Consider the following 12,811-nt stretch of genomic DNA (forward strand, 5'->3'; position numbering starts at 1 on the left):
AGAAAAATAATAATATACAAGTGTATATATATTTTAATGAAAGACGATCTACAGTACAAGGGTACACTGGTAACCCAAAATGTGTTAATCTTGCCGAAACTTGTTAGAATAACGGCAGAATACTTAATTTTTAACAAGTTTCGGCAGGATTAGCATATGTGCTTTTTTATTCAGTATTAACCCTTTATATTAAGACTTTTCCTCAGAATTCCAATTCGATCAATAAAATTAAGTATTTCTGCCGTAAAATTAAGTATTTTTCTGTCCGCCGTGGGTCGTGACGGCTGACGGCCGAATTACAGAGGGTATCGGTCACAATTACCCAACTTCGTTACGTGCACGGCTATTTATTGCTACATTGTCGGAGGTTGGGAATCGCCAAACTTTTCCGATGCGACGGTGAAATTAACAGATTCGGCGATAGAATTAAGAGTTTCTGCGTTTATATTCAGTGTTTCTGCGTTTATATTCAATGTTTCTGCGCTAATATTAACACATTTCGTCGCTTACATCGAGCGGGCGCGCCGAGCCGTGACGGCCGAGCACACGGCTTACACAGGTAAACTTTACCTTGTGAAACGAGACTTACAGTACGTACAGCCGCCAGCCGATTGTACCTGTAAAATAATTATGTTTACAATTCTCTTTTCCCCTTTAAAAATACATATATCCTCATTATCCTATTCTCCTATCTTTTGTTGTTTTCTTTCCCGCGTCTCGTCATTTGAGCTATGCATTTTGCACCTTTTTTCGGAAGAGTTCCGATACGAGCGGTAACAAATAAATATGTGTATATACACGGGGATTAACTATGACAAACAAATTATGTGTTTGATTATGTGCAATTACATGTATGTATATTCTTCTCACAAATTTGAATTGTTGACGATATTAAAATAAGATCGTTTTCCATAAAATAAATAAATATTTGTTATTTACTGACGTTTTGAAAATGGATATCTTTCATTAAAAATATTTTTGATGAATCTGGTCAGTCAAATATCTTCCTCAATAAAATACAAATGATTAACAGTTTTTATAAAAGTTTTATGAAACAGCGCCTTCAAGATCAGTTCACACAAAAATGGTTCTCAGATGTGGAAAATTCCTCAAGAGGGCAAACTTATCTAATATATAAAAAAATAATTTGGATTTGAAAAGTATCTTATAAAATTATCGGAAATGAATAGAGTATACATAACTAAATTCCGTACATCAAGTTTAAAAATTCAAATTGAGACTGGAAGATGGCGTAATGTTGAGAAACGTGAAAGAATATGCCATTTATGCAATGAAAATATCGGGGATGAATTTCACTATCTTTTTGTATGTAAACACGAAGAAATAAAAAATATACCTATTAAATATATCCCACAGTATTATTATAGTAATCCCAGTCTTCATAAGATGGGTGGCCTTATAGGTATTTGTAATATCCAATTATTGAAGAAGGTGTCTCTATTCATTAGAAAAATGATGGTATTTTTGTAGATGTGAATAAAAGCTACGATAGTAGTACGGTATAAGTATTGTTAATTTCCAAATTAATTGTCCATATTTTAGTAATTGGTAATGCTATATATTGTCCATCCTGCCACGTGCAGTTAAAAATGTAACTTGTATTTTTTATAATCCATGTAACACAGTTTAATGTGTCTGGGAGACTATAATAAAATCTTTGAAAGATATTTTGCTGTTGCCTTTAATTGTAAAATGCTGATTAAGTATTATACATAATGATCTGCTTTTCAGGTTTGCTGAATTGATTTGATATACATTAAACGACCGATATCATATTCTGGTAATATTTGATGTACTTTGTGGCACGTAATTCCAGTATTTATTTATTTCTGCGCTTATATTCAATGTTTCTCCGTTTATATTCAATGTTTCTGCGTTTATATTAAATGTTTCTGCGCTAATATTAACACATTTCGTCGCTTACATCGAGCGGGCGCGCCGAGCCGTGACGGCCGAGCACACGGCTTATACGGGGAAACTTTACCTTGTGAAACGAGACTTACAGTACGTACAGCCGCCAGCCGATTGTACCTGAAAAATAATTATGTTTACAATTCTCTTTTCCCCTTTAAAAATACATATACCCTAATTATCCTATTCTCCTACATGTATATTTTGTTGTTTTCTTTCCCGCGTCTCGTCATTTGAGCTATGCATTTTGCATCTTTTTTCGGAAGAGTTCCGATATGAGCGGTAACAAATGTACACGGGGATTAACTATGACAAACAAATTATGTGTTTGATATGTGCAATTACATGTATGTATATTCTTCTCACAAATTTGAATTGTTGACGATATTAAAATAAGATCGTTTTCCATAAAATGAATAAATATTTGTTATTTACAGACGTTTTGCCGTTGCCTTTAATTGTAAAATGCTGATTAAGTGTTATACATAATGATCTGCTTTTCAGGTTATTTGGGTAGCCATGAAAATGGCTTTTTTATAAAGGATTGGCTGATTATAAGATCAAGCCCTCATGTGTCTGATGGCCCGGTCAATGCTGTTGGAGAAAGCAACTTCCGCCGACGGTTTCAGGTGTGTACCATCTTTAGCTCAGATTGAGGTTGTCTTCAACAAGTCTCTGTCGTGTTGCCAAATGATGTCAGGGTGTTGTTTCTTCATCATTCTGTTGATAAGTGATGCGGTCTTGTTGAATTTGCGATCGTGTCTCGGAAAAAGCTCGCCGAACATCACCACTTCTACACCCTGGGCGATAAACAGTTTATGGATTTCTTGAAGTCCAATTGTACAAGCCGTTGACTGGTCAGCGATGTCATTTTCGCCTATCTGTACAAAGACGGAGTGATAGATGGAAAAATCTTCGGCTAGTACGATATCTCTCAGCTGTCGAAGCTTCAAACCACCTCGTCCGAAGTCATGGAATGACCAATTGGGTAGTGGTATTTCTTCTTTTCTCCATCGGGCGATGAGGCGTCTGATAAAGCTGTGACCGAGGATGCAGGTCTTCTTGGTGTCGCTGGACAGGTATCGGTAGGTTGCTTCTTGAAAGGTATTCATGTTGTATGATACTATAAGGATTGTCTGAGGGAGTATTTATAGCCTTGGCCACTGATATTTTTTGTCGGAATGACAAAGACTATAAAATCAAAACAAGATTCCGGCAATTAAGAAGTTTAATATGTCATTAAAAAGATCACTCTTTCTCACAATTGTTTTTTTTATTTGATATTACATAATTACATGTTTGACTTAAATAAACAATGGTGATATACTGACTTTGCTAATTAGTCAGTGTTATGGTAAAGGTTTTTACTACTACCCTAATAGTTTACACATAAAGTAGTGAGGTTTCAACGAATTTTTTAAAATTATTATTTCTTTGTCGATTAACTTATTGAATCTGAAACTTAACGACATACATTAATTTTTTGTACGTTTCTGATTCAGTATGCATTTTTTATACTCGTGACGTCGTTACACCTAAAATATCTTTAAAAGGGTTTTTTCCTAATATTACTATCACTGGACAATATTAAAAACGTCTTTAAAAGCAACTGGTTAGCTGGGGATATTTGTTAGATCTAAGTACAACTCGTTATAGGAAATGACATCGGGATATACCGGTGTCTGTATTAATCATCATATCTTATTTCTAAAAAAGAGACACAAAAATATCCTGATGAACCGTCATGGCACGAATCGAATAAAGCACTAATAAGAAGGTCACATAATAACAGAATTTTCATACAATTTTCAGTTTAAGAGCACACCTTTCGAAACCCAGTTACTGGGAGTTATCATAGCTGGCATGTTATTTATTACACCATAAAATACACATTAACATGGAATATTGTGTCAACACAAACCGACCAACGGGTAGCAATTTTTTCAAGGCTATATTTAGTGCGTGACGTAATCGATACACGTCACTATGATAAACATAAAATATCATATGAACGATCACTGTGCTATACATTTGTTAAAAATTATATACTCAAAATGCTAATCAACGAAAGACAGAGACTAGATTGTCAGCGAAGTTCGGGAAGACCCTTTTTAACCCAGTACACTTTAATGGGGGTTTACAAAGAATGAACTTTACAAAAAAAAACTTATTGCCAGTATATGTTCTTCTCTCTCTGTCAGGTGAATTATATTACCTGTACATTTACTTATATGTTGTCGCCATAGATACACCTCTCAGGTGTACTGTGTACCGCACACGTGTCATCCGACTAATTAACTCCACAGATAACGGCGCCGTGGACAAATTTAGCTATATTGCTTGCCCTATTGGGGCCATCCTGACACCACGGGTAGGAGTTAGCTAGCGGTACCCTGCGGGTTTTTTTTTTTTTTTTTTTTTTACTTTTTTTTTTCAGAAACACAGTCATACAGCTACCTAATAATTTAATGAGACCATAGTATATATAGTTTCATATGTAGTGTATGTCTAATTTCTGTGAGCACTTTTTCACACCGCGGTCGCTTATAATAAGATGATAATATGATACTAAGGATTTTTGTCTAAAATACATCCTTGATGATACCAAGGACGTATGTGAGGTGAATAAGTCACGCTGGGTTTTGGGCAAGTACGACGTAGGAGCTTTTGCGTTTGTGTACTGACCGTGACGTTGGGCGACGACTGATTTTCCGTTGATATCCGCCGGCGCAGCCTTTGATGTAGCTTGTGGGTGCGAGGGTTACCGTCTTACTTTCTGAAGCGTCATTTCATGAGTTGTCGTATTTTTTAACAAAAATTTAAGACATATCTTCTAAATCTTCCGTCCTTAAAGCAAGTACTAAACGTTGTGAAATTTTATTAACTTTACATTGGTGTTTCGTTGGACTCGATTTCCCGGTTCGTCTAGCGTTACGCGTGGTGTTTAGTAGGGTAAAGAGACAGTTCTCACTTATAAATCCTTGATGATACTTTTGACGATGTTGGGATACAAAATGGGGGTGGTTTCAGTACCAAGTATTTATGAATTGGCATATATAATACATTCACTTGACTTTATATATATATAATCATTGACACACACGCCATATTGCAAGTCAGCAATTTTAGGAGATTCACGTAACAGTACATCCGGGTACTCGGTAATCTGTACACATTTACATTTTTATTATGATAAAATGGTGCGTTAGTCCGATAACTATTAGGCCTAAATCAAGTTCAAAAAGTGTTAATAAAATACGGGACACGATTACATATATACAAGGATTTATAAGGGATTTATAAGCATTTATAATTCCATGATATATTTAAAGGATTTGTGCAGTCAAAAATGATAATTTCAGTTTATGCTGGAAATGGCTTTATTAGACCGTGTAGAAACCTCTCCGTGCCGCGCGCGACCGGAATAACCTGTAAACCGCCGATATCGAGGTCAAATTTTCTGACCGCCCGATTATGCATAATTTTCTAGCCCTAAACCGTGTGACGTCACAATAGTCCGTGGCTTATTGCTGTACTTTAACTGATGTGCTATCACTTACATCGACGGTCACAGGAAAAGCCGATCAAAGATTTTTTTTTATGATTACTTTTGAGTGAAGTTAATCGTACAATAACTTTGTCTCGAATATAAATAACTAAAAAAGTGAAATTCGATTTTTCAAATACTCTAATTTGTGCTCTAATAGCAGGTATCTTCGTGTAATTATGAAAGAAAATCCACACAGAAATAAAAGTTTCCGATTTTCTGTCGAGGAGTTCAGCAACGAATACGCTTTAATTAAATAATATTTTCCTGTAGTCTGTATCTTTGATACATTGTGAATTGCAAAGTTTGTGACTGTAGAATGAAAATTTTACGTAACAATTGAAGAAATTCTTGATTAAAGCATCAAGGATATGATGCTTGACATACGTACACACCGATGATTTATCATTACAAACATTGTGTTGTGTGTTGCTAACCGAATAAATCGAGATACATTTATTACAATTCCGTAAAACGTTTCAACATGTGGTAGAAAGAATTTACTTTCGATATTATAAAAGATCTAAATATTGAGATATTAAGCAAAACAAACTATTTTTTTCAGACCGTGCGGTCGCTTTCAATTTTTAATCGATATACTAGTAGATACACCGACATTATAGATATATAATTGGTGTGTTCCCGCTACGCCTACATTCTATAACAATAGATAAAAAGATCAAAGAAAGTGTTATTATAGTCTGTTTCAAACAAGTTTCTGATACATGTACTTCGTCTACTTACCTGGAGTTTACCTATGCGTGCATGTAGAATAATAGTAGTTTACTAGAAATTATAGTAAAAAATATAGTAGTTTACTAGATAATTCATCAATATTACATGTACATTATAGAATAGTCCTCGTGATGAAATATCATATTATAAAACATTTATTATGATTAATACATTAATGAAAAAAACATGTTGAAAATTTCCTGCAAAAGTGTGTTGTAAAATGCACATTCTTACGGCATCATAATCTTCTTCGTGAAAATATGTGATTTGTTACATCATATTCTCAAGAATTAAACCTGCGATATGTACACCATTGAATGAAATATCACCTATAAAACTCTCTAAGTCACTTCTTATTCCATACCAATTTGTATATGATGATTTGGAAAGAAGTTAAACTTACAAAAATATGCATGTAAGTAGGAAATATCATGTTGTATGCGATCGATTTCAAGGTTTGTCATACCTATTTTTGCTGATTACATGATGGATGCTATTTTGCTAATTCCCTTATATTAGTCGCTGCCATAGGTTTCACATCATTTTTAATTCTTATTTTTTTTTTTTTATTTATTTTTTTTTTTTTTTTACAAAATTAACGTTAGTTCTCCTTGTGAATGTATTTGCCGTCTATTTGATAAGAAAGTAGACATTTCATTTAAAATCCGTATATTTTGTCATGGATTGTATAACTTATGAACTTAATTAAGGACAACATGTATGGTTTAAGCCCTTTTTGTTTCACGAATACGTCATTTTTCAAATTCCTAATTAAGGTTGAAATTCAAACATCGAGTACAAATTCCTTGATGCAATTAGATATAACGGTTGTATAGCATTGCGGCTGCAGTTGTTATGGTAACCATGCATCCTAATATGATATATATAAGTTACTTAAAAACAGAAACTGGAAATTTTGTCAATTATTTTGATATGCTAAATATAGAAAACATAGAGCGCATCATTAAACAAAACTTATAAAGATGTAACTTAAGTGCCTGTATATTCTCAGGTAAAATATTACATGTATGTACATGTGCATGTATTTAATTTAAGTTTCTGATTGACTCAATAATTTTATTTTTTATAAGTTACAAATAATTTCACAGCTCTCCTGATATAACTTCGGTTTGTCTTCATAAATTTGGTATCAACTCAAGCTCATAATCCAGGTAAAATACATAGTATGAAATATGTTAGCCGAAAAATTGAAATTGAACGCATGTAGGAGGGAATCCGTCCGTTAATATTCGAGATTTGATACAACTGCTTTGAATAATCGTATATTCATCTGTGGTTGGACAAGGGGAACATTTGTTTCATCTTTTATTTGCTACAAAAGCCCAAAATCTATTTTTTTTCTCTAAAAATATTGTAAAGAATGGATGTTATACGCACTAACATTACGATGTTTGCCTCTAAGGTCGTATGCTATTAAGTTTTATTAGATTCCATAATATAAGAAATTCATTCGAAATTGATAGAGAAATATTGTCATAAAAATATATATAATGCTGTTATGTGTGGCCAAAAATATCTGCGACAAATATATTATTTTCATTTGTTATTTTTTGGTCGTCTTTGCAAAAAAAATATATATATATACGTATACCTCTAGATACAATTACCAAAATCCATCTGACGACCTTTTGCCCATAATGCAAAACATAGTATATATGTCCAGGTAAAAAATCCAGGTAGATCACACACAGGTAAAGTTACCTTTATGATACAGACTATAATTGTTATAACAACATACTTGCTGGTAGATGTTTTTAAAATGTAGGCGTTCCGGGATACAGCCATATAATTAGCCATGCCTTTGGTTTGATGGTTATGTAATACCTTGACCAGGATGTTATTTACCTGTACACAACGCCAGTCATCGAACTCACCTGTAATTACCTGGCCGCGGGCAATTTGCTATTCGGTGGACTATATCGGGTATTTGCTATTGTCTTACTGTCAATCAGGTTAGGACATCCGTTAATTGGATTGTGATTTGAATTATGGAAACCCCGTACATCTATGCTCTAGGTTTTTTTTATTATCACCTCCATTTTTAAAATGAAGATGTAAAAGCAAATGGAAATAAAATATACCTGATCATACCTAGGAATACATATTACATACACACATATATATATATGTCGTCCGCAGGTAAAACAAAAATGGAAGGTGACTTATTCAGAAACAAAAATGGTTCTAAGAACTAGTTCAACTAAAGGTTTAACCTTAAAAATTATTCCAGTCTAGACTGTAATTACGGAATCGTGGCATATAGCAATCTCCAGTAATTTCTAAGGTATTTGTAAAAATTCTAAGCATGTATTTTCACCGTTTCGAATCTTAATGTACATGTATAGTCATACAAGAAGGGTTACAACATTATCACACTAAATATACTTATTTAAATATCACTTAGTATATTTTTAAAAAGGTACAAGATATTATATCTATTTTTAATGCCTGTATACGAGTAATTTCAATTTTCATTTGAACACTGTATGTGGTTACTTTTTGGATTATACGATAAATGTTCATATATCATACTATTAAATCTCGGTATGATATACAAAACGGTCGACAATGAATATACTATTAAGGATTTAGTATAATTTTGAAATAATGAATTTAAATCTACACTTAAACTGTAATATAGGAACATATATCAGAAATACCATTGATGTATTTCTGCTTTTTAGTAAACGTTATGGATAAAGTTTCAAAGGCAACAATATAGATATACATATTATTTTCGGTATAAGTTCGGTACTGCAGAGATTTAAATAGATATTTAAATCTCTGGGTACTGTAACTCCAATATCACATAACTGATAACCGTCCACATTTTATTTTTACTCAAAAACGGTGCCGTGTTTGCATCATATCGTTATAGCAGAAGTTTGAATGAAATAAAAACACGGATTCTAGATATATTCATGCTAAATTTTGGGGGATTTTACTCGTAAAAAGATAGTGTTACATTATACTTTTTTTTTATTACACTGAAATTTACATCATATGCTATCTAAATCTCAGTCCAGACTGATCCGAACATCATTTTGATATCGCTATCAAATTGGACTGATTATCTAATCTAAAGTTAAATATATGCTTGTTTGAATTTTTGAAGTGGTGTAAATGGAATGTTTTGAAACTGAAAATATCTACATCATAAAGCTAGAATAACCATTTACTCGAAAAACTCAAATTGTAGATCTAACGTATACGTCTGTATACATGTATAGTACTAGGCTTACCTTGCGTCACGGCTCGGCGCGCCCGCTCGATGTAAGCGACGAAATGTGTTAATATAAACGCAGAAACATTGAATATAAACGGAGAAACATTGAATATAAACGCAGAAATAAATAAATACTGGAATTACATGCAACAAAGTACATCAAATATTACCAGAATATGATATCAGTCGTTTTATGTATATCAAACCAATTCAGCAAACCTGAAAAGCAGATCATTATGTATAACCAAGGACGTATATGAGAATCTTTGTGTATAACACTTAGGCAACAGCAAAATATCTTTCAAAACGTCTGTAAATAACAAATATTTATTTATTTTATGGAAAACGATCTTATTTTAATATCGTCAACAATTCAAATTTGTGAGAAGAATATGTACATACATGTAATTGCACATAATCAAATACATAATTTGTTTGTCATAGTTAATCCCCGTGTATATACACATATTTTTACACATAACCTAGACAGTTATTCATTTGTTACCGCTCGTATCGGAACTCTTCCGAAAAAAAGGTGCAAAATGCATAGCTCAAATGACGAGACGCGGGAAAGAAAACAACAAAAGATAGGAGAATAGGATAATGAGGATATATGTATTTTTAAAGGGAAAAGAGAATTGTAAACATAATTATTTTACAGGTACAATCGGCTGGCGGCTGTACGTACTGTAAGTCTCGTTTCACAAGGTAAAGTTTACCTGTGTAAGCCGTGTGCTCGGCCGTCACGGCTCGGCGCGCCCGCTCGATGTAAGCGACGAAATGTGTTAATATTAGCGCAGAAACATTGAATATAAACGCAGAAACACTGAAATATAAACGCAGAAACTCTTAATTCTATCGCCGAATCTGTTAATTTCACCGTCGCATCGGAAAAGTTTGGCGATTCCCAACCTCCGACAATGTAGCAATAAATAGCCGTGCACGTAACGAAGTTGGGTAATTGTGACTGATACCCTCTGATACCCTCTGTTATTCGGCCGTCAGCCGTCACGTCCCGCCCCCACAGAGCCAAAATTTATACAAGTTCTGTTCCCCTTCTTCCAAGGATGTTTATGGCCAAATTTGGTCACAATCCAAACAAAACTCTAGGACACGGCCCCACCCGTCCTGCCCTCGGGGGGCCAGAGTCAAAATTTTTACGAGTTCGGTTCCCCTTCCCACAAGGATATGTTTGTGGCCAAATTTGGTTACAATCCATGCAGAACTCTATGACAAGTAGTGATTTAAAGGATTTACCTCTATTTCCCCTATTGAGCCCCGCCCCTCCTGCCCCTGGGGGACCAGAGCCAAAATTTATACAAGTTCTGTTCCCCTTCCCCCAAAGGATGTTTGTGGCCATATTTGGTTACATTCCATTCAGAGCTCTATGACAAGAAGCGATTTAAAGAATTTACCTCTATTACCCCTATTGGCCCCGCCCCTCCTGCCCCCGGGGGGGTCAGAGCCAAAATTTATACAAGTTCTGTTCCCCTTCCCCCAAGGATGTTTGTGGCCAAATTTGGTTACATTCCATTCAGAGCTCTATGACAAGTAGTGATTAAAGGATTTACCTCTATTACCCCTATTGGGCCCCGCCCCTCCTGCCCCCAGGGGAACCAGAGTCAAAATTTATACAAGTTCTGTTCCCCCTCCCCCAAGGATGTTTGTGGTCCAAATTTGGTTGCAATCCATGCAGAACTCTAGGACAAGTAGCGATTTATAGGATTTACCTCTATTTCCCCTATTGGGCCCCGCCCCCTCCTGCCCCAGGGGGGACAGAGCCAAAATTTATACAAGTTCTGTTTCCCCTCCCCAAGGATGTTTGTGGCCAAATTTGGTTACAATCCATGCAGAACTCTATGACTAGTAGCGATTTAAAGGAAATGTTGACGGACGGACGGACGGACGACGGACGCCGCCCCCATGACATGATCAAGCTCACGGCCCTTCGGGCCAGGTGAGCTAAAAATACTTAAATTTTACGGCAGAAATACTTAATTTTATTAATCGAATTGGAATTCTGAGGAAAAGTCTTAATATAAAGGGTTAATACTGAATAAAAAAGCACATATGCTAATCCTGCCGAAACTTGTTAACAAGAGGCCCAGAGGGCCTGTATCGCTCACCTGGTTTGTAATGCCAAGTAATGTTCTGAATACAGGTTCATTGTTTCTTTTCTGAAGGAATTTTAATATTAACCTCTAAATCCCCTATTAGGCCCCACCCCTCCTGCCCCCAGGGGGTCAGAGCCAAAATTTATACAAGTTCTGTTCCCCTTCCTCCAAGGATGTTTGTGGCCAAATTTGGTTACAATCCATACAGAACTCTATGACTAGTAGCGATTTAAAGAATTTACCTCTATTTCCCCTATTGGGCCCCGCCCCTCCTGCCCCCCGGGACCAGAGCCAAAATTTATACAAACTCAGTTCTTATTCTCCCAAGGATATTTCTGGCCAAATTTGGTTACATTCCATGCGGAACTCTGTGACTAGTAGCGATTTAAAGGATTTTACCTCTATTTCCCCTATTAGGCTCCGCCCCTCCAGCCCCTGGGGGGCCAGAGCCAAAATTTATACAAGTTCTGTTCCCCTTCCCCCAAGGATGTTTGTGGCCAAATTTTGGTACATTCCATTCACAACTCTATGACTAGTAGCGATTTAAAGGATTTACCTCTATTTCCCCTATTGGGCCCCGCCCCTCCTGCCCCCAGGGTGATCAGAGCCAAAATTTTATACAAGTACTGTTCCCCTTCCCCAAAGGTGTTTGTGTCTGATTTTGGTTACATTCCATGCCAAACTCTAGGACAAGTAGCGATTTAAAGGATTTACCTCTATTTCCCCTATTGGGCCCCGCCCCTCCTGCCCCCGGGGGATCAGAGCCAAAATTTATACAAGTTCTGTTCCCCTTCCCCCAAGGATGTTTGTGGCCAAATTTGGTTACATTCCATTCAGAACTCTATGACAAGTAGCGATTTAAAGGATTTACCTCTATTTCCCCTATTGGGCCCTGCCCCTCCTGCCCCCAGGGGGTCAGAGCCAAAATTTATACAAGTTCTGTTCCCCTTCCCCCAAGGATGTTTGTGGCCAAATTTGGTTACAATCCATGCAGAACTCTATGACAAGTAGCGATTTAAAGGATTTACCTCTATTTCCCCTATTGGGCCCCGCCCCTCCTGCCCCCGGGGGGTCAGAGCCAAAATTTATACAAGTTCTGTTCCCCTTCCCCCAAGGATGTTTGTGGCCAAATTTGGTTACAATCCATTCAGAACTCTATGACAAGTAGCGATTTAAAGGATTTACCTCTATTTCCCCTATTGGGCCCCGCCCCTCCTGCCCCCGGGGGGTCAGAGC

General features: G+C 35.9%; 1 protein-coding gene across 2 annotated transcripts in view; it reads right to left on the reverse strand.

Moving 5' to 3' along the window:
* The window catches only part of LOC138307401 (transmembrane protein 164-like), a 113,045-nt gene that overhangs the window by 73,614 nt on the left and 26,620 nt on the right, over positions 1–12,811 (reverse strand). The window lies entirely within an intron of this gene.

This window comes from Argopecten irradians, chromosome 14 (assembly GCF_041381155.1).
Source record: "Argopecten irradians isolate NY chromosome 14, Ai_NY, whole genome shotgun sequence".
NCBI classification, from domain to species: domain Eukaryota; kingdom Metazoa; phylum Mollusca; class Bivalvia; order Pectinida; family Pectinidae; genus Argopecten; species Argopecten irradians.